Below are 24,033 nucleotides of genomic sequence, written 5' to 3' on the forward strand. Positions count from 1 at the left end.
AGCAATACCCACTTGCCCAGTGCCATTCCACACAGGAAAAATAGAATTTTATGTATCATTAAGCAGTTTCCAAGGTGTTGGTAATCTCACTCGAGGCATGAATATAATGGCTAGTAGCATGCCTACAGCCAGCGTGTTGTTCGGGAGTGTGGCTTAAACCACTGCAATGGGTACCCCTGAACTCCCGAGCTCAGTGAGGTTCCTCCATATCAGCCAACCGTTCAGAGCCCTAGCCAGGGCTTCTTTATATGGCAAAGGGCCTGGGCAGGGGGATATGTCTGGGATTCCACCATTCCAAGTGGCTCTCAGCAGAGAGGTTCTGGCAGAGTCTAAGGCAAGCAGCACTCTTGCAGGGGGAAAGGAAATGTGTAGGTTCCCTTGGTTAAGAAAAATGAAGAAAAATATGCAGTTCAAAGTGTTTTAGGAAAGGAAAGGAAAGGGAAGGGAAGGGAAGGGAAGGAAAGGGAAGGGAAGGGAAGGGAAGGAAAGGAAAGGAAAAAGAAAAAGGAAAAAGGAAAAAGGAAAAAGGAAAGGAAAAGAAAAAGCATTCCCTCTTTTCCCCATGTTTCCTCTTGACTTGCTAGAGTGACTTGTATTTGCTATCTAACATCTTTATAGAGCCGGGGTGATAGCTTGTCAGTAAAGTACTTGCCATCCAAGTAAGAAAACTTTAGTTGGATCCCCAGAACTCACATTAAAAAGCAAGGTGTGGGGCATGCACTTGCAGTCCCAGGGGAGTGGAGAGTGGTGGGTCTCTTGGGCCAGTGAGAGACCCTGTTTCAAATTAAGCGTGTATGGCACCTTAGGTGATCTCTTACACACAAACACACACACACATTCTTTATAAATTATGAACAAAATTTAAACGATAAGGATTGCCATTCATCTCTGTCTTACGCAAAGTGAGTTTTATTAAATGACATTGCACTACTACAGTGTCATTGTCAAGACACAGTTTAGCATTTGAAGCTCATACATGGGCTTTCTTCTCTAGAACAGAAGCTGGTTTCCATTGTTTTTAATTTGTTTTGTCGTGTGTGAACTTTCTGCTACTTCCTTTGGCCAGCTGATGAGCAAGGATGAATAGGAAGGAAAGGGGACACTGGGTCACCCCATCTTTTCCTTTTTTTCCTGCTCTCCCCTCAGCCGGACTGCATACCACTGAGGACCTTGGGGGAACACTTTGATTCTGTGTGGTTCACCAAAGGAGGAGCCCTTTATTTGGTATTTTGGATTCTTTTTCTGTCTCACTGAGCCCCCTCACCCAAGGGATCCCCAAGATGTCAGTACTTCAAGAACCTCAGAAATTCTTGAAAGTGGGGAGAGAAGGCACTGTAGGTAGCATGCCCATATGTACAAGCTCAAGTCTCATCACCCCTTGCATTTAACTTAGCAAACGTAAGTTCAAAGATAAACGTGAGAACCCAAGAAGAGTGGCAGTAAGCAAAGAGGCCTTCTGTGGGGTGGGTGGGGTGGGTGAGGGGAGATATCCACTGGAAACTTATCCTACCCAGCTCATTCACTGATTACTATCTAGAAGCAAAGGGCCCTTTGAGGAAGTGCCCGTGGAAACATGTCGTACCAAAAAGAACTGGACAGTTATACACAAAGTGTTGTTCTGCTTTATGTTCTTCTTGTTCTAACTAAGTGGTTGAGGGAAGTTTGTTAGAACATTCAAAATGACTAGAGCCCATCAGAAAATCATAGCTTGTTGCCATGCCATTTATAGTTTGTGTATGTGTGTGTGTGTGTGTGTGTGTGTGTGTGTGTGTGTGTGTGTGTGTGTGTGTGTGTTCACGCAAATGCTATGTGCTCAGACACAGCAAAACATTCAGTTCTGTTACAAGTAAGTGAGTGGTGGCAATATTCATCCATGGCTGATCTAACAAGTCACAGTAAAATGCTAAATGTTTACATGAGAATCCTAGCATAAAACTCCCAAATTAGAGGAAGCAGGAACATTTGAACATGACCCTGGGTATTCCACGATCCTGAAGTTACTGCTGTTAGACAATTAAACAGACATTAGTAGGATTGATTAGAGGACACTGGGATAGAGCCCCCTCCCTCATAGTCATCAGTCTGTGAAACTGAGGTCTGGCACTTAAAACTCTAATTATTGGTCAAGGGAATGGGGCCTGAGTCACATCTCTGGCTCTGGGAGGAGATATGTCATCCTGAACGGCCCAGAAGGTCATTCATTGATAACTATCTAGACCTGACTCCAGGAGCCCTGAACCTTATAAGATTACTATCTAGCAGGAAACTCTGTGACGCAGAACAATGACATCCTGTTGTCTCTTCTGTAAGAGGTCCTTCAAATGGGCCTGTCAATCACCTGACAGGAAATCCATCCTGGGAAGGCTGTTTGTTCCAAATACTTTTCAAGAGTGTGAAGCTGCTAAAGGGTCTCTTTGGCCATTGTCTACTCTCATCCATGAGATGTCCCACCTCCCTCTGTCACGAACTTTGCCTGTCCTCTCCATGATGCCTGCATCTGACCTGACCTCCTTCAGCAAATACCACAGGGTAGGAAGCCAAGAAAGGCAACACAAAACTACATAACACTGTCTTTGCTTCATTCACTGAACGTCTATTCTATTCCTGATTTATTGGGTATTGTTGCATAGAGAAGAAACTTCACTGACAATTACTTCTTTGGAGTTACTATGTTAAGTAATGAGTAGAAAAAGAAAGAAATGCAATCTACTTCCACAAAAAAAGTGCACAAATCATTTGATTAAATTTGTGATTCAGAAAGACTGCTAACTTGTGCATATCTTCGACTGACTATCCAATATTGGTGAGTATGAAGTTTTCATGATCCCAGAACTCCATGTTCCATGCCCATCTGAACTACAGTGTTTCCCAGCCACAGTCAGGGTAGAATGTTCACTATTGAAGGGACTTCATGTCTTTGTTTGGGGTGAGACCTTTGACCCTGTGTCAGTCCTGACTAACACTGTTCACTTTCTTGTTCCTTTTTATTAACTTAGTATGTTCACTTTTAATTAAGTCCGAGAAAATCTGATAAGAATCACTTGGAATGGTACAGAGAGCATAATATCACAGACTGTTCACGCCTTCATACACACCTTAATCAAGCAACTGTTTTCTTGGCACAGTGGCAGGTACGAAGGATGAGTCAATGAAGAAGCAATATGGGGCACTTTGCAAGTAGCTTAGGGACTGATACAGAGGCAAGCATTAAACAGTGCACGATGGACAGAAGTAATTTTCCAAAAGCGTACAGGTATGTGTGTGATATGTGTGCGTTATATGTGTAGTATATGATATGTATTCATAGATATGCATGTGTATGTTATGTGTATGAAGTATATGTGTACTACATGTAACATATATGGTGATGGGCATTTATATAGATGGGTGTGATATGCATACATGTGAGACAGATGCATTTATAAAATGAATGTGTGGATATATATGAGTATAATGGTATGTGTAGAACACATGTATATAATTTGTATTACATGATACATATATGACACATTTGTGATATGCATGGATTTATGTATTTTATAATAGGCATATGTGTGTGATGTATATGGTATGTGTGATACATACATTGTGACATAAATGCATATATTTGTGCATGATGATATGTGTGTGGTATGCATATGGTAATATAAATGTGTGAAATATTATACCTGTGCTATGTTTGTGTCAGATATGTACCTGATATGCATAGGTTATATACATATTTACAATATCTGTATGGTGATATATATATATGATATGTATATTATATGTGTATATATGGTATGCATGTGAGTGATATATCTGCACGTGATACATATATGTATGTGTGTGTATGTCATAAGTATGATGAATTAAGGGAAACAAATGGTGTCAAGAGAGATGCCCATGGAAGGCCTGGGAAAAGAAGAGAGGCACAAAGAGAAAGTAGAGAATGGGCAATTGATGCTCAGCTTGAAAGCCCAAGGCTAGATGCGGGAGGTAAGTGTGGGCACATTGAAGTCTCCCAAAGCAGTCTGTGCTGCTGTGATGGGCGGAGAGCCTTACAAAACCATATTCAGAATATTGCACCTCACCGACAATGGGGACTCAGAAAGCGAAGGTACCACTGACACAACAGACCTGAGGAATGCTGAAAGACAATAACACTTCACTCAACTTAAGTCAGGCATGTCTCCTAGTAGAGAGTTAGTCTAAGGCAACCTGTGCATTGCAACCCCTTTGGGGATCAAACAACCCTTTCACAGGGGTGACCTAAGACTATCAGGAAACAGACATTTTTGTTATAACTCATAACTGTAGCAAAATTACCGTTCTTAAGTAGCAAAGAAAATAATGTTATGGTTGGGGTCACCATAGCATGAGGATCTGTATTAAATGTGGCAGCATTAGGAAGAGTGAAGCCACTGGTGTAAGGCTTTTGCCCATTGGCAGATTGACTTCTCTTTATCCAAAATGGTGCAAGAATCAAGTACTTTTTTTTGTCCTGAGAACACTTTGCTGTTACTGATCTGATCTATTACAGGAGAGAAAACACTACAGATATAAACACCAACTTAGCTGTTAATATTTTCCAAATAATGTGTATTCAAATTAGCTTAATTATGGCCAAACTGTGAGCCACAGCTTTTATTTCTTAATACAGACATAATGGGAGTACATTTTAGCAACTGGCAACAAAGATTGTCTATGTCTTCTAAATTAAACTCATCTGCTCTTGGCTTCTTAGATTACAGAGGCCTCTTTTATAATGCTAGATTTAAAAAAAAAATGGTGAAGAAAGTGGAATCTCTGGCTCTACGTGGAGACCTAATATTCTACTTAGGCAGGGTTAATCACTTCGTCCATCCCTGACCCCGCATTCAGGAAGGCAGGTCACACTAAACCATGCTAAAATTAGGCAGAATACTTAGTTCTTTAATGAGATACTGAACTTGTTCCTTCCCAGAATCCCTGCTCCCAAAGCAGCAGCTTAGAGCCGTGTAGGATTGTAAGTCTGCCCACTTGTGACTCTTCCTTTTCTTTTTACTATCTCTTAGGAAAGCATTCTAAGCACTTGGGGCTTTCCCTCCAACATTTTGGGCTTCCTTACTCTCTCTAAAACCTCCCTTCCTGCTGGAGTGGCTGCTTGTGTGTCACATGTCACATGTCTGTCCCCATGTCAACCTCTACATGCTATTTTCCCTTCTGTCCTCCATTCCCCTCCTTTGGGCACTCTGAGATTTACAACCTGTCTGCTCTGGACATTTTCTTTTTCAGCTCTAATTTTTCAGCTCTCTTTTCAGCTCTTAGTTTTACAGAACAAAAAATACACAAATCAAGACAAGTTTACATTGATAGCTACACCAGAGAGGTGGGTGCCTTTCTATGTTTCCAACACTTCCTGATACCATCCTTAGCTTTTGGGTTGTGGGAGCTAGTGGTCTTCTACATCAATAGCTTCTAGAAGGTTTTTTATCTGTTAGTCACAAGTTGTTAGTTTTGACAGGAGGTGGACAAGGAATGGCTATTTATGGGGCTAAAACTAGCCCGAGGTAAGGCACATAGCCTCCAGACAGTCCCCCTTCTTGAAAGCATGGCAGTTCTAACCAGTCATTAGTCCCAGTGGGCACAGTTTCTTCTCTGAAGTTCTCCTTCATAGGACTTTGTAGTGTCTCTGCCATTTATCCACTATTTTATCCAGGTATTGGTGGCAGGTAACAGAAGAAAGAAGGCTGCCCGAGCTCCAGGATATAACAGGAGGTCATTTCCAGGGAGAAACCATTCCTCATTGCTTTTCATTCCTAAACAGACCACATTCCTAACTGCTAGATGCCTGGAAAACCTTTCAGTCCACAGTGATCCTGATAGAATCATTCGCAGCCTACCTGATGTGGTCAGCCACTGAGCCCTGACCAAAGGCTGTTTGTTCAGCATCCTGGTCACATGATCACAAAAGGCAAGAAAAATTGGATCAGGCTGGATATTTCCAAGTCCAAGTGATATGCCAAAGGGTCCAGTGTGCTGATGACACCAGTTCTGAATCTGCAAAGTTCAATTTCTGCAGTAAACTCTGGTATAGTCTTTCTTTCCATAACATTTGGCTTTTGATGAAATTTCATAGGGGAAAAATGATTACTAAAGGCCGTCCTTTCTTACAGCTCCAACAAGCGCACAGTAGATTCAGATACAAAGCTGTGGAGTTAAAGAGTTGTGCATTTCACTCTGGGTGGGCCACTAGCTCAGCATTTTGCTTAGAGAAGAAAGCGTATTTAAATAATGTCTTGCCAAGGAGTGTCTATTCGAAAAGGACAGCTCACGCCTTTGCTAATTGTTTCACTTCTCTTATAGGCTTTGGTTTTATTTATAGCAATCAGGGAGGAAAAAAGCCTCCTTTCTGTATTTTCCTGCAGAATGTCCACTGAAAATTTTCAAAAATGACGTATTTTATAAGCATAGTCTAAGCCATTTCTCTGAATGATGAAAAATAAACAGAGAGAGAGAGAGAGAAAGAGAGAGAGAGAAAGGAAGGAAGAAAAGAGAAGAAAAGAAAAGAAAGGAAAAGTAAAGAAAAGGGCTAGGAATGGTGGTACTTAACTGTAATCCCAGACTCATGAGGCTGAGGCAGGAAGATCACAAATTCAAGTTCAGCCTGGGCTACAAACCGACTTTGTCTTTAAAACATAGAAAAAGACAGTGTTAGCATCAGGTGCATCCATGGACAGCTAGAAGCATCTTTACAACCAGCTCTCAGACCCAGAGACAGGACATATCATCTCTAGATGACAGTGCTGCTCCTGTATCCATTACCATAGCACCTGCTGCATGTCCCTTTGCACATGCATCACATACATCATGCTCGGGATAAAAAAAAAAAAAACACCTCATATCCCAAGCCCCCACTTGCCTCCTCCTCTTCTTCTTTCTTCTTTCTCTTCTTCTTCCTTTTTTCTTCCTCCTCCCCTTCTCTCTTCCTCTTTCTTCTCTTCTCACCCCTTCCCACTTCACGGAGGCCACGTCTGCCAATAAAACCTCTCATGTGATTTGTCCAGGACTGCGCAACATATTCTAATAGACAGTATGGGGAGAATTCTGTGGTCAGAGAAGTTGGGAAAAGTCTGCAAATTACATCTGTCTTCTGTTCCCAGCAACAGACATTAACAGGAGAGAATGCTGGGAAGTCCCACAGGGGGGGAGCTCATGTGCTTTCGGCTCCCAGACTCCCCAAAACCAGGAGAAAAAAAAAACATTCAGCTAAGCCTTATTTTCAGGTCATGCCTTCCAACAACCTGTGGTATGTTGGCTGCAGACTGTCCTACAGAAAGGCTGCATTAAAGCCAGAAGATGCTCTCCAGAGCCTGGATCCGTCCCCAGTTTTCCTAAATAAATGTCTCATTCCCACTGTATCTGTTCAGGTTATTAAATATGAACTCACTTGTAAAGTGCATTTTTAACATCCGCTGTGTTGTGGTCGGGTTCTAGGCTTACCCACACAGAATTGTCCTTGTGGGAGTCACTAGCAATTCTAGAAAGAAAAGAAATAGCTCTTTTAAAGGTGGCTGCATAGGAGAGCTAATGTAAAATTGGGTGCTTGTACGGGAGCTCCCCCGGGATTAAGGGGGCCAGCCAAGCAGTGCTCACTGACACTTAAGAGGCAGTGGCAAACTGTTGCATAACCTTTGTTCCTCTCTGCCTTTGTTCCTTTCTGTCATGATTTCCCCCTTTCTCAGAGACACCCAGAATACAAAAATGTGTTATTTGTTCTGTGCTGTAGAAACAGTTTGGGCAGACTGGAACCCCTACATTATTAAGCCAAAGTGTATTCAATATTGGAATTTTCTGTCAGAAAGTCATAGATCTTAAAGCCATAGATAAAGGAGAACCCTTGTTCCCCTGTGAGCCCCTGCCTGGCCCTGAAGCTCTTCCAGCTTTATCCTGGGTCCCCTCTGGCAGGTTCCCATACTGATTCTTTTCAGATGTAAATTTGAGTGGCTTCCCACAATTAATATAAACCCAACTACTTTCTACCCTTACTGAACTCTCTACCTGTGCCTCCTACTTTCCTCCAGCCACAAGCCTCCCTCCTTCAGAGAGCCCAGTGCTGTAGCATCAGGCTTGTGGCACTGGTGACCCTTCCTGTGTCATTTCTCTTAACGTCCCCAGATCTCATTTAAAATAACCATCTCCTTCCCGGCTCACTCTTGTTGTTCCTTCTGCTCCCTGTCTCCCATTTCTGTACGTTAATAAGCTTGTTTTAATTTTAAAAGTATTTGTCTGTTTACCTGTACACCTCTATGAGGGCTGGACATGATTCTTCCCTATCCAGCTCTGAAACTGTGGTGCTCGACAAAGGTTGGTCACTCTGTAAACGGTTATTGCATGAACGAGACAGTGGATGGATGGACAATAAGATGGATGAATGAATGTTCAGTAGAACAAACCTGCACATCATGAAAGACAGGAACTAGAAAGTGAATGGTTTCAGGCAAAGACGTTGAAAAAGAGTACTGAACTATCAAGAGCCAAAACAACACAGAGTAGCAGCCTATCCCAATTTTGAGGGCCAAGTTCTCTGTTATTTATCCACTCTTGTTTTGGTTATCTTCCTTGTTTCTTAGCCAGGAGAGAGCTACATGAAAAGCTAAAAGTAATAAGGTACTCTGATTTTATAATAGTTTAAGTATCCCAAAAGTTGTTGTAACACACACACACACACACACACACACACACACACACACACACACACATATATATATATATATATATATATATATATATATATATATATATATATATAAAATGTAACCTCCATTCACCAACCTCATATTCACCAAGGATACTGAACTTGGCCATTGTCTGTGTCAGAACCAGGAATTAACAGGGCATTCCTATTAACTCAAATAAAACACTTATTCAAATATATATAAAGGACTGATTTTTATTCAAGAGTTAAGAGTTAATTGGGATAATATCTTTATTCCATTCATCAGGCCAATAAGACCCACTTGTATATTAACCTAGAAAGTAGTATATTAAGCAACTGTCTATATTTTCAACGCATTTTAAGATAAAAGAAACTAATAGTTCCAATCCACCCACAACTGGTCTTACTTTTGTGGGAAAACAGAACACAAAGCCACCCCACCCCCCACCCCCGCCCCAATTTCAAGGGAGTAGGGACAGAAGAATCTTTGCTATTAATCCCTAAAACCAAAGCTCCTCTTGCCCTCCTGTTGCCTCCTTTCCTGTTAGTTTTGTGACTGTGTTAGTGTCCTGCTGAGAGTTGATACAGAATTCAAGGAGAACCTCAGCAGTGCTAGGCAAGGATCCGGCTCAGCCCATCAGAGACTGATGTCATGGACATAAGGTAGCTCTAGTTTCCCCAGGTCCCCACTGGTGCCCCTCAGCCTCTGCAGGTGCCAGAGCCACGTGCAGCCATAAGTCACATAAGCCTGCTGTCTCCCCCAAACCACAGTCCCTTTGCCCCACAGCCTTTACCCACTGCTTCTGCCTGCTTGATCAAGACAAACTAGTGTTCAGTGACATTAGTTAATTGGATGGAACAAAATGATGTACGAAGATGCTCTTTAAGAGGAGAAAATCTAACATTACACAGACAACATTGGCTGCAGCAAGCTGTGGACAGCTTTTGTTCTGTTAACTAAATGCATCCAGCTTTCCTCTTTTGAGCAGCCCAGCTATCCTGAAGAGCAATTTTTTAAATATGATGGCCCTGTGGCCTTGAGTGTCTCAGCTGTAGAAGACCCACGAGTGTGGCTTGAAGCACAATATGGCTAATATAGGGGCCTCAGAAACACCCCAAGGATTCAAGATGGCCCATTATTGAAAGGGGGGAGTGAGAAGGCTAGGCTGATTTTATGATGGGCTTCAGATTGGGAGTTAAGGAGAATATGCCTAAATCTCTGTTTTCAAGAACTGAGAAATTCCAGGCAAGTCCAGGCCTCAGAAGCTGCCCCACCATCTGGCCTGAGGCAAGAACAACGGGTCAGCAGCAGTTTCCAGACTTCCTCAGCTACTTCCTCAACAACAGTTCCCAGACATCCCCAGCAAATTGCCAGCCCCCACACCCAGGTAAAGAAATGTCCATAGAGATGGACCCAACAGATTAACAGAGAGGTCACCTACCCCAGAATCCTCTAATGTGCTTTAAATTATGCCTGCAAGCTCACTTGGGTGTCTGAATCTTGGTAATGGCAGATCCCAGCATGCTGGACTTCTGCAGAATAAAACACTCTTTGAGTTTACATACTATTTAAGTCTGGGGTGTTATTCTTCATCGAATCGTGGACCCTTACAGTATATACCCTAACTACATGGCTTCCTCTTTCTTTTCTTCCCCCTTTCTTCTTTTCTCTTCTTTTGACAAGACTAAAGGAGTGTTTAGAGAAGGAATGGATGAGAAAGAAAGCTATTTTTCTTACTAGAGTTAACAAAATGTGTTATTTTATCTCTGTAAATATTCTCCACTGAAGGCAGTAAACCATATGCAGATTTATGTGTAGAATCTAGCCAATAATGCATGTATCTATGTAAGCAAAGACCACAAAGAGAAAAAGAAAGGCTAAGTATAAGGGAATGAGGAAGGAGTGAATGTAGACAATGGATTCTAGTATATAAAAAATATATAGTATATATGTTTTATATATAATATATATATATAAGATTGAAAGTGTACAATCTAATGTAATACTTTTGTTTTGAATGCCAATCAAACTGCATACAAGTTCATTAAGTTAAGTAGCCTTTGACTCTGGTTAATTTTGGAATGAAATGTTTTTATCTACTTCCAATTCTTTAAAATAATAAAGCAAAATTAAAAAAAAAATTCTCCACATAGTTGTGCTTTCCCCACTGCCGCTGTAAAAAAAAAAAAAAAATCATGAAGGACAAGCTTGAAGCCAGACAGAGAACATTTTCCCAAGTCTTCCTGGTAATGAGAAAAAACAACTACAAGTTGGTGAGCTAAATTAATTAAATTTACATGACTGTCATTTACCCTGTGATTTCGTCCTTCTTGCGATAGTTGGTGGAACAATCCCCTTTCTCTTCCGTGGTGACTTAATAGGGGATGACACTTGTTTTGTTTGCATTCAATGGTCTTCCTCTGTGTCAGGCCCCAATTATGTTTTGAGATTGGACTGGCAGGTGACATGGACGTCTGCGGGACCTGCAGGTCTGGAAGGCTGATGGGAGGTAGCTAGGAGGCAGCTGGGAGCTGGTGTTTCTGGGGCTAAGTTCTGTCTGTTCTCATCAGGCCCATAGCATTCTGCATCCTGTACCCTACCTTTCAGTCCCCCTCCACCTCCCCCGTGCACCTCTCCGCCATACTGGCTCCACACCCCGGCCTCCGTGCCCCACGGCACCACAGGCTGGCGTCGCTACTCTAGATGCAGCTCCCTGAGTTTGCCATGTGCAGTGACCCGGTGCTGACCCAGGGCCATGATACAAACTGTGGGACTGTAATGAATCTCTAATTGCCCACGGTACCTCATTGAGATGTCGGGCCCGGGGCTGAGCTGTTGAGCTATTTTCCATCCCGGTGTGGCTCGCACTCCTTCCTGCACCTTTATGCTGGAAGCAACCTTTGCCTTGGCCAGAGCAGGTTGAGCTCCTCCACAGCCAGGAAGACCAGAAAGCAAGAGCGATGAGTCTTTCTGCTGTTCATAGGGACCTTGCTATTGGTTTCCCCAACTCCAGCGGGCTTGGCTTGGCTGAGCAGTGCTCGGATCTGGGATCTGGGGGATAACCTGGGGTGGGGGTGGGGGTGGGATTGGATATGGAAGTGAGATGTTAAGTATTTTACTTTCAGGAGATAATTCTAAATCTCGAATTGGTATTCTTAAGTAAAGTAACTAGTAACAGATTTTGATTTTTCCAGCAACCAACAGGGTTGGTAAGACTGACAGGGACTCCTCCTAGTGTGGTAGGGATCGGGTTCTCAACATCTCTAATCTTGACTAGGTCAGCAACAGCACTGCATAAGAATGAAGACACACTTTAGACAGGGAAACTGAGGCTGGAAGGAGTTAAGATACCTAGCCATCCTACACATTGCAAAAAGTGTCCTGGGCCCAGGACACCTGCTCTCCTGGAGTTCCACAGCCAAAGCTGGTGTGCAAGCAAGCACACAGGCAATCCTTGTTCATGCCAGACTTCAGGCGAGGAATCGCTTTAGATCTCAAAATAGCACATAGGGCTTTATATTTTAAAAATAAATTAGGTAATTAATGTGAAAATATCGACTCGAGATTGAGTTAAACACCCAGGAAAGGACTCAGCTAACGCAGGAAAAATGTGAGCCCAGTGTTCCCTTGCTTGCATGTGGCAGACACAGAGGTATCGGAGTCGAGCATGCTGTTTGGAGGGTTGCAGAGCCCCTTCCTTCTCCCTGTTCTCCCATGTGCCCTCTAAGTTACTTTTAAAGTGCCAAATTTGAATTTTCCCCAACACATTACTAAATTCTTCTGGCTTTCCAGATCTAAGGCTTGCTATGGCATGAACTGTGCCCTCCTGACCATCTGTGAGGTAGACATTTCCTGTTGCTAGCCAAGACCCCGATTTTCCCCTCCCCCTACAATCTGAGAAAGATTGACAAGGAGGAAAGACTTCTCCAGTAGCTGAGTGTTGAAAAGAAAATTAGTGAGCCACTGCCAATGGCCACATAACTGACTCTTTTCTTTTTGTTTTTCTTTTCTTGTTTTTTTTTTTTTTTTTTTTTTTTTTTTTTTTTTTTTTTTTTTTTTTTTTTTTTCCATTTTTGGTTTTGAGACACAGTTCTCTAGCTCAGGATTTCCTTAAACTCATAGCAATCCCACTGCCTCAGTCTCCCAAAAAGTGAGATTACAGTTGTGAGCCACCACAGCTAGCTTTACATTTCCTAGCTTTAGAACATGTTTTCAGATCAGAGGCACCTTTAGAGGCCCTGCATTCTTTGAATATGTAAGTATTTTGTACTTTCTCACAGAGTCTCCTGTTGAAGATTCTACTTCCTACTACATGGAACAGGCAACGGGAAGGATTTGCTTCTGAGAAGATGGTAGGTTTCCAGCCGAAATTTCCAGTTTCTAAAACCCAGGACCTGAATCTTGTCATCCTTGTAAACAAAGTGAGATTTTAGCTGGTAGGAAATGTGAAGATGAGCTAACAGGTTGGTGCTATGATGCACAAAGACAGGGCTTCAAAGACACCATGAAAATCTAGCTAGAGCTGGGCATGTGACTCGGTTGGGAGAGTACTTGCCAAGTGTGAGAAGCCTTGAGTTCCACACCCCGCATAAACCAGGCATGGAGGCATGCACCACCCAGCAGGAGAAAGGCTGAGGGAGGAAGGAGATTCAGGAGTTCAAGGTCATTTTCAAGTACATATCATGTTCAAGGCCAGACTGAGATACATGGAGATGCTGTCTCAAAAAAGAAAAAAAAATCTGACATGCAAAAGAAACACATTCTTTCTGGGACAAGAAGTGAGAAGTCTGCATCTCTTTACTTTCAGAGATGTATTCTTGCCTTGTGTATGTCCCTATAAAGGTTGATAGTGGTTTCAAACATGTCTCAGGAAGAGTGTGTTAGTCCAGGTCCACTAGAGTGGCAAAACTTCTAGACTAAATCTCTCTCTTGCTCATGTATGTCTATGTGGACTGTATATGTATGTGTATGGTATATGGAATTACAGTCCAACTAATCCCACAATGGTAGGCTATGAATGGAAAGTCCAAGAGTCCAGAAGTTGTTCAGTCCACAAGGCTGGATGTCTCAGCTGTTCTTCAGTAGACACTGGAATTCCAAAGAAGAAGGCTCTAATGCCAATGAAGGAATGGACTTGATAGCAAGGTGAAGGCAAGCAGGTGAAGAACAAAAGCTTCCTTCTATGTCCTTATTCAGGCTACTAGCCAAAGCAGTGGCCCAGATTAAAGGTGTGTCTTCCTATCTCAGGATCCAGATCAAAAGCGTGTGTCTTCATACCTCAAAGGTCCAGACTAGAAGTGGATTCATCCACTTCTGTCCAAGCAAAAATAATTTTGACAAGTGCACCCTTCATTCCTGGATTGTAGTTCATTCTGTAGGTATCAAGTTGACAACCAAGAACAGTTACCACAAAGAGCTACTTCTTAAGAAGTCTGATAGCATTAATTAGGTGGTTCCTACAATTGCCACTTACCCAGCGTCTTGTAAACGTGGTCATATGCATCACTTGTCACAATGCAGAAACTGTTACAGTGGCCACTCTGCAAATAGAAAGATAAGTAGCGTGCTGAGAGCCACAGACTTGAAAATGTAGTCAGCTTTGCATTGGAATTCATTCTAAGAAATGCACCATCAGGTAATTTGGTTGTTGTGCGAGCATAAATGAGTGCACTTATATGAACTTGCTGTGATCTGGATTACACAAAGTGAACTCAAAGTGAACCGAGGCTGTGGACTCTCAAAACCTGCTCCAGTGGCACCTGCCCCAGTGGCACCTGCCCCAGTGGCATCTGCTCCAGTGGCACCTGCCCCAGTGGCACCTGCCCCAGTGGCACCTGCTCCAGTGGCACCTGCCCCAGTGGCACCTACTCCAGTAGCTCCTGCTCCAGTGGCACCTGCCCCAGTTGTATGTTTCCCTCAGCACATCTCTATGTCCTAAAAGTTCCATCATCTCCCACGCAGCACCATCATCTGTGGACCGAGTGTTCACAAATATGAGTTTTGTGGAGGATATCTTTCATTCAAATCAGCATACTCTACTCTCTTTCCTCACAGGCCCATGGCTATCTCATGATTTTAAAAAATGCAGCTAGTCAAACCTTAATTGTGAATTTCAACAATGTTTTCAGTGCCAAGGTCCAAACTCTCTTTGGAGACACAAGGTAATTCTTTTTATTTATTCTTTAATCTTTTTTTACAGTACAGACTTTATCCTCATCCTGGTCCACCCACACCCCTTTCCTCCTCCCCCCGTCTTCCAAGAAGAGGTCCCCACCTTCCCACTCCCACCCCACCAGACCTCAGCACTCCCTGGGGCCCCAAGTCTTTTAAGGGTTAGGTACATCTTCTCTGACTGAGGCCAGAACAGGCAATCCTCTGATACATATGTGTCGGGGGCCTCATATCAGCTGGTGTATGCTGCCTGGTTGGTGGCTCAGTGTCTGAGATATCCCGAGAGTCCAGGTTAGTTGAGACTGTTGGTCTTCTTATAAAGTTGCCCTCCTAAGCTTCATGGGGCAGTCATGATAGGCCCCTGTTTGTAAGCACTCCATAGCATCAGTAATAGTGTCAGGCCTTGGAGCCTCCCCCTGAGCTGGATCTCAATTTGGGCCTGTCACTGGACCTCCTTTCCCTCAGGCTCTTCTCCATTTTTGTTCCTACAGTTCTTTCAGACAGGAACAATTCTGAGTCAGAGTTTTAACTGTGGGATGGCAACCCCATCCCTCCACTTGATGCCCTGTCTTTCTATTGGAGGTGAACTCTACAAGTTCCCTCTTCCCACTATAGAGCATTTCATCTAAGGTCCCTCCCTTTGAGTCCTGAGAAGTCTCTTGCCTCTTAGGACTCTGGTACATTCTAAAGGGTCCTCCAACTCCTACTGGTTTTGATTTTAAAGAGGGAGTATATTTAAGAATTACCTTGATTCAATTCTTTCTGTTGTTCCCTTCCATCTGTTCCAGTGTAGAGCAGGTAACCTTGACAACCTTTGTTTTTGTTGTTGTTTGCTTGTTTGTTTTTGTTTTTTTAATGAATATTTTGCTTGTATGTATGTATGTACACTACATGAGTGCCTGGTGTTTGTGACAATCAGGAAAGGATGCTGAACTCCCTGAAACTGAAGCCATAGATGTCTGTGAGCCATCATGTGGGTGCTGGGAACTAATGAACATGGGTCCTCTGTAAGCAGGACGTTTCCTTGACCACTGAGCCATCTTTCTGTTCTCTTTAGGAATCAGCCTCACTTTAGGCAAACTTTTGGCTGTAATGTTAAGGTTCTTGGTATTTTTCTCTCCCTCCAAACCATACATTTGGTATTTCTTTCTTCCCTGCTTGCTGTTTTTCCACTGTAGGACTGCATAAGTATGATCAGTAAAAACCATGCTACAGACTCAATGCGATGTTGTCTTCAAATCACCTCCACTAAGGAAATCAGTTCATTTCTTAGGAAAACTTCTGAGGATGAGGGCAGAAAGTAGCCAGAGTCTTTGCCAAAGCAGCACATGAATAGCCTCCAGCACAGTTTCTAAGGAAATCTATGTCCCCTCTGAAACTCTACCCTTCTCAGCCCTACCATCTCTCAGGATCCTACTAGAATAGCCCAGTAAGCTCTGCTTTTCTAGTTCAAGCTTTTCCACATTTGTCCTAAAAATAATATAGTTGGGTTCTTCCTACTCCTACCCAACTCCTCAGTGCCAGTTTGTGTCCTAGTTTGATTTCTGTTGCTGTGATAAATCTTTTGACCAAAGGCAGAGAGGAAAAAAAAGGAAGTCAGAGCATCTACAGTTTGGCAGGAGCTTGAAGCAGAAACCACTTAGTAACTTGCTGTGGTGGTTTGAATACGCTTGGCCCATGGGAAGTAGCACTGATAGGAGCCGTGGCCTTGTTGAAGGGAGTGTGTCCTTGTGTAGGTGGGCTCTGAGAGCTTCTGTGCTCAAGCTCCACACAGTGAGAAAGAGGGAGCCTCCTTTTGGCTGCCCGTAAAAGCCAGTCTCCTCCTGGTTGCCTTCAGATCAAGATGTAGAACTCTCAGCTTCTCCAGCACACTGCCATGCTTCCTGCCATGATAATGAACTGACCTTCTGAACCTGTAAGCCATCCCCAATTAAGTGTTGTCTTTATAAGAGTTACCTTGGTCATGGTGTCTGTTCACAGCAGTAAAACCTTAAAATAGAAGTACCTTAACTAAGATTCTTGCTATGTCTGAGTTGCTTAGTTATCTGCATAGCCCAGGCTTATCTACCTAGGGATGACACTACTCACGGTGAGTTGGTACCTCGTATGTCAATAAACAATCAAGAAGTTGCACCATGGATGCATCCTGAGGCTAATCTGATCTAGGCAATGCTTTGGTTGAGTTTCCTTTTTCCCAGGTGACTCTATATTTGTATTTGATAGCTGAAGCTAACTATGACATCAAGGCAGGAAGCAAAGGGTACAGGGGTGCTGTTCTAAGGTAGATGGTGGAGGGGTTTCTTTTCGGGGGGGATAACACCCAAATGTAGGTCTGAATGTAGTAAACAAGCTAAGGGGACATGAGACCAGTGTTCAGATTCAGAAAGGAGTCTGGGCAACAAGCCTGGGAAACAGAGATGAGACCAATATGATCAGCTGCCCACGGACAAGGGAGAAGGGAGGAGAGCGGTCAAAAGAAATGGAGGAAGAGATCAGGGGCCAGATGACAACGGGCCTTAGAAGCAGTGAGGCTATAATAGGAGTTTGGAGTCTCATTCTGATTTGATATAAAGTATAGGGACAGACATCATTTGCCTTTGATAAAAATTGCTCAAGTTATAAAGTACCAAGAAGGACAGAAAAACAAACAAACAAACAAACAAAAAACCCATCATCTTCCAACACCGTGGAAAACAGCAACAATATCAATTCAAGATGAATCGTACACACAAATGTAACAGCCAATATTACAACTCTAGCAGGACATAGCGGAGGATGTATTTACTGTCTTGGAATGGAAAAAGTTTCTTAAGACACAAAAAGCTCTAATATAAGAAATTTCATAAATTGTGCAGCAGCAAAATTAAAAAACTTGTACACATCCAAAGGCATAATTAAGAAAGTTAAAAAAAAAGTCATGAGCCAAATAATAAGAGTGACATAAATATTTCTAACCAGCGAGATACATACATAAAATACAAAGAACTAAAATCACGTTAAAATGGGTAAAAGGTCAATAGATATGCCTTAAAAGATAAGCAGATGATAAGAGAGTGTGCTCAGTAAAGTCACTGATCATCAGGGACACTCTTAGTTTGCTTCTGTTGCCATAGAAACAAACAAACAAACAACTTGGAAGGGAAAGGGTTTATTTGGCTTATAGGTTATAGTCTATCATCGAAGGAAGCCAGGCCAAGAGCTCAAGGCAGGAACTTGGAGGCAGGAACTGAAGCACTGGCCATGGTACAATGCTGTTTCCTGGCTTGCTCACCTGCTTTCTTACTCAACTCAGGACCACCTGCCAAGGGGAGCACTGTCCATCATGGGTGGACCCTCCCACATCAATTATTAATTAAGAAAATGCACCACACACATGCCCACAAGACAATTTGATGGAGGCAATTTCTCAGGTGAGATTCTCTCCTCCCAGGTGACTAGTTGGCATCGAGCTGACAAAGAAGACTAACCGGCACAGAAACACAAGTTGGTATCACAAATAGACATGCTATTTGCAGCTGGAACTGAAAAACATGATGATTCCAGACAGACCCGCAGCTGAGAACAGAGTGATGCACTCACTTATTAATTGCTTACAGAACCCAGAGATTTCTGATGAAGTGTAAAATAGTAAAAACTGGTTTGGAGAATTTTACAAGCACCTTTTACTAAGTTTATTTCTCACCTACTCCACAACCCACCAATTCTGCATTCAGCTCTTTGTCCATTAAAAATGACATATGCACACAGAGACTTGTTTAAAAGAAAAACTATTCGTGGCAACTCTGTTTGTAGCTGCCAGAAAATCACTGTAAAGGGTTGAGGCCTCTTGTGCCTCCCCCATCCAGGTTATAAGGCCTCCTGTCACCCTTGTCCAGGCCATGTCTAGGCAGTCTTGTTGGTGAGACTTTATGGGTATTGCCTCTGACGTTACTAGGAGACACAATCTCATTACAAACTTCTTTTTCCTCTGGCTCTTACAAGCTATCTGTTTTTTCTTCCACAATGTCTAAGATGCAGAAGTTGCAATAGAGATATACCAGTTGGGATTGGATGCCACAACTCTGAATTTTGATTGGTTGTGGTCTTCTGAAATGGTCTTTATCTGTTACCAAAAAAAATTTTTAATGGGGGATTAGCACATCAATTGGTTTTATACATACATACATACATACATACATACATACATACATACGTATTAAGAAACAAAAACATGGCACAGTAAACCAAAACAGAATATTCTAGAATACACATACTACAGAGTACTACTTAGCAACAAAACTATTGATAAGTACAACAATATAGAGAAATATCAAAAATAATTAAGAATCCACACTTGAAGGAGTACATACTGCATAATTCCACTTATATTAAACCAAAGCTTAGCAAGGCTATGGAGAGCAGTAATAGGAGAGTGGACAAAGGCTCTCAGAGGTCAAGGGCTGGGCCTCGTCAGGAGAACTCTCTGAAGTCAGGAGATGTTCTGTCTTTATGAATGTTTTCTACACAGGTCATATAGTTGTTTAAAAATTTCAGACTAAATGTGCATTCACTATCAAGAAACAGGGCACCCACCCCCAAAATGATCCAAATTGATGCAGTAGTTATTGACCTTTTAAATGGGTCTTAACAATAGCCAAAAATGAATCAATTGTTAATAATCTCAAAAACCAATTACCACGTCCTGTCAGAAAAAGAGGACAGGCTTCTCTGTTAAGTAAAAAGATCTTGACATGAAGAGAAATGACAAGGACAATAAGAAAAAGCTAAATTACAGGCCAAGTTTATCTTCAGACTTCAATGTAAAAAAGAAAAAAAAAAAATCCCAAATGCAGTGCTGTGAACTCAAGTCTATCAGGATCTTTTCTTTTTAAAAGATCTTGCTTCCTAACAAGTCAGATGCAATGTGAGTTAAGCAGGAGACTGCATAAAGGGGAATCCGTTCCACAGGCTCAAATAAAAAGCCTCTTTCCCTAGAAACAGATGAAAAGACAATATGTCAAAAATTGTGGAAATAAAGTCAAAAGCATGTAGTATGGGCTTGTAAACATTAAGTAATCAAAAACACAAGTATATGGGGGACTTGCTTCAGTCATGGCATTAAAAATAAAAGAATGAAATAAGCTAATGTTGGTTCTGTCTACCCACACGCTATTACTTAATTGTAGTCTATCAATATGCTGAGTTTATCTATATGGACCCATGGGATGGAGATGCTGGCTTTAATTTGATAGCTTGCACACTTAAGGTGCCAGTACTTTGTCAGTTGGTTGGCAGAGCATGTGTTATAAGGCCTACGGGGAAATAATGCCTGGTCTCCCTTGGCTTCGTGTTGATGGAGGGATTTAAGGCTCAGGGAAATTGTGATGCTAGAGTGGAAGACAGGGCCATGCCTGAGCACCGCATGACACAAAACGGAGAGAGGGGCACTGGCACATTTGAGAGCCTTGCCATTGCTCTTCCCAACTCACCAACAGGGTCGGAGACACTGCTGCTGAGTTAGATGAACTAAACATGACGTGCAAAAGGCCCCCAAAGTAGGCAACACTGAATTGCTAAAGGCAAGGTGAGTGAAGCTTTCATACATAGCACAGGCAAAAAACAGTGTCTATAATGGACGAACCCATAATGGGCAGCACAGGAAAAAGTGATTTTTACGATGACATGACTGATAAGGACCACTGGCACTGGCTAATCAGTCATGACATTCCCAATAATTAAGTACATAAGAAACCCATTGTGGTTTTGTTTGATTTGAAAACAGAAAATTCTCAAACAAATGAAGAAAATAATGGTTGCATTGAGTTGTAGCAATAGGAAATCTTGACCCCTGAACCAATTTCTCAGTGAGCTAGTTTGCAGACTCAGAACCCTTTGAAAGAAGGGAAGGCCAGGTCTCCCAGAGAAAGGATCTTGCTACAACACCAAAGTTTTACTGTTATCCTTTTGGCATTCTCAGGAGAAACTGTACACTGGGGGAAAGGAAACAATCAGAATTTTGGGGCAGTGCTATTGGATACTAGTTCTAACTTGACACTGATTTCACAAGACTCCCCAAATCACTGTGAGCCCCAGTTAAAGTAGAGGTTTATGGAGGTCAAGGACTGAAATCTGACTCCTAGTGGTCCACCAAGTCCCTGAATTTATCCTGTGGTTATTTCTACAATTCTAAACATAGTTTGGGATGTGTACTCTTAGAAATGGACAAGACATAGGTTGTGTGGATTGAGGGGTATTATGATTGGAAAAGCCAAATGGAAGCTATTGCAGTTATCTTTGTAAGGGAAAAGGTGAACCAAGACCAATATCAAATCCAGGGAAGATTTACAGAAATTAGTGCCAAGAACTTTCAAGTACTTGAAAGATGTGGGGGCAGTGGCTCCCATATAACCATTTCATTCTCCTATCACAAACTTAAACAAGTACTATCTGTAGCTGCTGTACTAGGTGTGGTGTCCATATATGAGCAGATTCTAACATCTCCTCATACATGGCATGTTCCTATTTATCTAGCAAAGCCTTTTCTTGATATCTGCCTATCAGGAGCACCAGAAGCAATTTCCTCTCAGTTGGTGTGGCCACCTTTACCTTAAGGATAGAGTAACTCTCAAGCCCTGGGTCATAAGTTACTTAGTTCAAAGGGAACTTGGTCATATAAATCATCTGCAATATTCTTCTATTATATTAATCCACTATATTCATGAGATTATGCTGATTGAACAAACTAGCAGGAGGTAGCAACCATGTTAGACTTGTTAGCAATGCATATGACCATATGATGGAAAATAAATAAATTCAACCAAAATACGCAGACATTTCTAGGAGTCAGTGGTGTGGGGCATGCAGAGATATTCTTTCTAAGTTAAAGGTTATGTTATTGTTCCTGTCCCCCCACCACCACTACCACTAAGAAACACAAAGCTTAGTGTGAATATACGGACTCTGGAGCTAACTTGGGTGTGTTACTCCAGCACACATACCAAGTGACTTGGAAAGCTGCCAGCTTTGAGTGGGTCCTGGAATAGGAGAAAGCTCTTCAACAGGCTCAGGATGCTCTACCATTTGGACCATATGATCCAACAGACCCAATTGCACTTGAGGTGTCTGTCAGTGACAGATAGGGATGCTGTTTGGAGCTTTTGACAGGCCCCAGTAGGTGACTCACAGAGGAGACCTTTGGGATTTTGAGAAAGGTTTTACCATCACCAGCAGACATCTGTTATCTCTTTGACAGACAGCTATTGAGACTGAGTGAAAAATGAATGTTAGAGAATGGGCCATCAGGGTACCATGTGATTTAAATTGCTCATCATGAGGTAGGTATTATATATATATATAACCAAGCCATAAAGTAGGACAAGCACAGCAGTAATCCATTATCAAATGGAAGAGGTATATAAGTGATTGGGCCTGAGCAGGTCCTGAGGTACAAGCAAGAGGTTTCCCAAATGCCTATGACTTCCCTTCCATTACAATGTCTTGCAACTGTAGCATCATGGGGTGTGCCTCATGATCAGTTGACAGAAGAAAAGATGACTAGGGCCTGGCTTACTGATGGTTCTGCTTGCTGTAAAGAAATGGACAACTGCAACATCGCAGCACTCTTCTTGACAACCATGAAAAACACTGGGGAAAGGGGAATCTTCAAGTGGGCAGAACTTAGCCTAGTACACATGATAACACATTTTGCCTGAAAGGAGAAGAGGCCAGATGTGTGACTGTTGCTGGTTAACGGGCTGCAGCAAATGTACTAGCTGGATGGTCAGAGGGTTAAAAAGAACATAATTGGCAAAATGATGAGAAAGGTGCCTGAGGAAGAAGCATGTACATCTCTCTCTTTGAATGAGCAAAGGCAATGAAGATGCTTGTGTGCCATGTTAAATGCTCATCAGAATGTAAGTTCATCAGAAGAGGCGTTCAGTCATCAAGTATAGAAGATCCCCGTTCTCTGGTCAGCTACCTCTTTCTCCAGCCATTTCTCTCATTGCCCATTGGACCCATGAACAAAGTAATCACTGGAGAGAATGGATTTTTTTTTTTTTAGCAAGTAATTATCAATTGAAGACAGCACTGCAGCCCCAACTGGCTTGAGCCCAAGAAGGTCCTGTGCATGCCACCATAGTCTCTGTGAGTTTATATTACATCAGTCCTGTTGTGTCTGGAAGACACTGTTCCTTGGAGTCATCCATCACCTATGTTTGTTAAAATCTTTCTGCATCCCCTTCTGCATAGTTCTCTGAGCCCTGAGGAGAAGGGTTTGATATCCCATTTAAGACTTAGTGTACTTCTATCTCTCAGTCTGAATATTGTTTAGTTGTTGGTCTCTGTTTATTTCCCACATACTGTAAGAGGAAGTTTCACTAATGATGGCTGAGCTATCATCACTTATCTATGGAAATAGCAGACTGTCATTAGGAATCATTCTATTACTGTGCTCTTGTGGCAGAACAATGGCATTTAATTTTGCCCCTGGGAGCATGCCTGTGCAGTCTCAAGTTCTTAGTCATCCAAGCAGTGACAGGCATGAGTTTCATCTCAACCATGGGCCTTAAATCCAATCAAAGAGTGGTTGGTTATCTCAACAGCGTTACTGCCACTATTAAACCAGCATATCACGTAGGCAGGTCACCACTGAGTTTGTAGCTGGGTTGGTGGTTGCCATGTTTAATGAGGTTAGTGTTGTCTTCAGCAATAGGCCTTACTATGAGTTTATGGAGAGCAACCAATAGCATTGACAATAGCCTTAGATGTTTGGGGTTTCCACGGGGTACCTTTGGCCAATAACTCAACCAGTTGTAACTCATTCCTGGCATTGGAGGGATCACTTTATGGCAGTAGATATTTAGCTGAGGCTTTTTCTCCTCATTATTTGGGGCTTCCATTTAGATTTCTTTCACATATGTATATGCTTGAAAAACTTCTACAGAAGTAGGCTTCCATATAACCTAACAAATGACCTTAGTGCTAGTAATCCCTCCCTGTATTCCTTACCATCCCCAACTTTTCCATTCTTCTACCTGTTTAATCCACCCCCAGTCTAATCTCCCTGTCTCTCATCTACTACTGATCCATAAGCTTGGGAGATCTTTCCATGTTCCGATATCTTATTCAGTATCTTTCTTCATTGACTTGCTTGGTTAGAGATACCCCAGGATTTTTCTTTCTGAGGCTGTTCTGAAGGGTG

The 24,033-nt window shown here is 42.3% G+C and overlaps 1 long non-coding RNA gene across 4 annotated transcripts in view; it reads right to left on the reverse strand.

Moving 5' to 3' along the window:
- Positions 1–1,455: 1,455 nt before the first annotated feature.
- The window catches only part of LOC143441964 (uncharacterized), a 69,948-nt gene continuing 47,370 nt past the window's right edge, over positions 1,456–24,033 (reverse strand). The window contains exons 2-7 of one of the 4 annotated variants that reach the window (XR_013109772.1): positions 14,155–14,221; positions 11,485–14,053; positions 10,123–10,213; positions 8,259–8,417; positions 7,412–7,501; positions 1,456–7,044 (exon numbers count right to left, since the gene is read on the reverse strand). This is a non-coding gene — a long non-coding RNA (uncharacterized LOC143441964). Of the gene's footprint in view, positions 7,045–7,411; positions 7,502–8,258; positions 8,418–8,894; positions 14,054–14,154; positions 14,222–24,033 lie in introns of those variants that run through there. The other 3 variants (XR_013109771.1, XR_013109769.1, XR_013109770.1) reach the window with 3 other exon arrangements.

The sequence above is a fragment of the Arvicanthis niloticus genome, chromosome 4 (assembly GCF_011762505.2).
Source record: "Arvicanthis niloticus isolate mArvNil1 chromosome 4, mArvNil1.pat.X, whole genome shotgun sequence".
In the NCBI taxonomy this organism is placed as follows: domain Eukaryota; kingdom Metazoa; phylum Chordata; class Mammalia; order Rodentia; family Muridae; genus Arvicanthis; species Arvicanthis niloticus.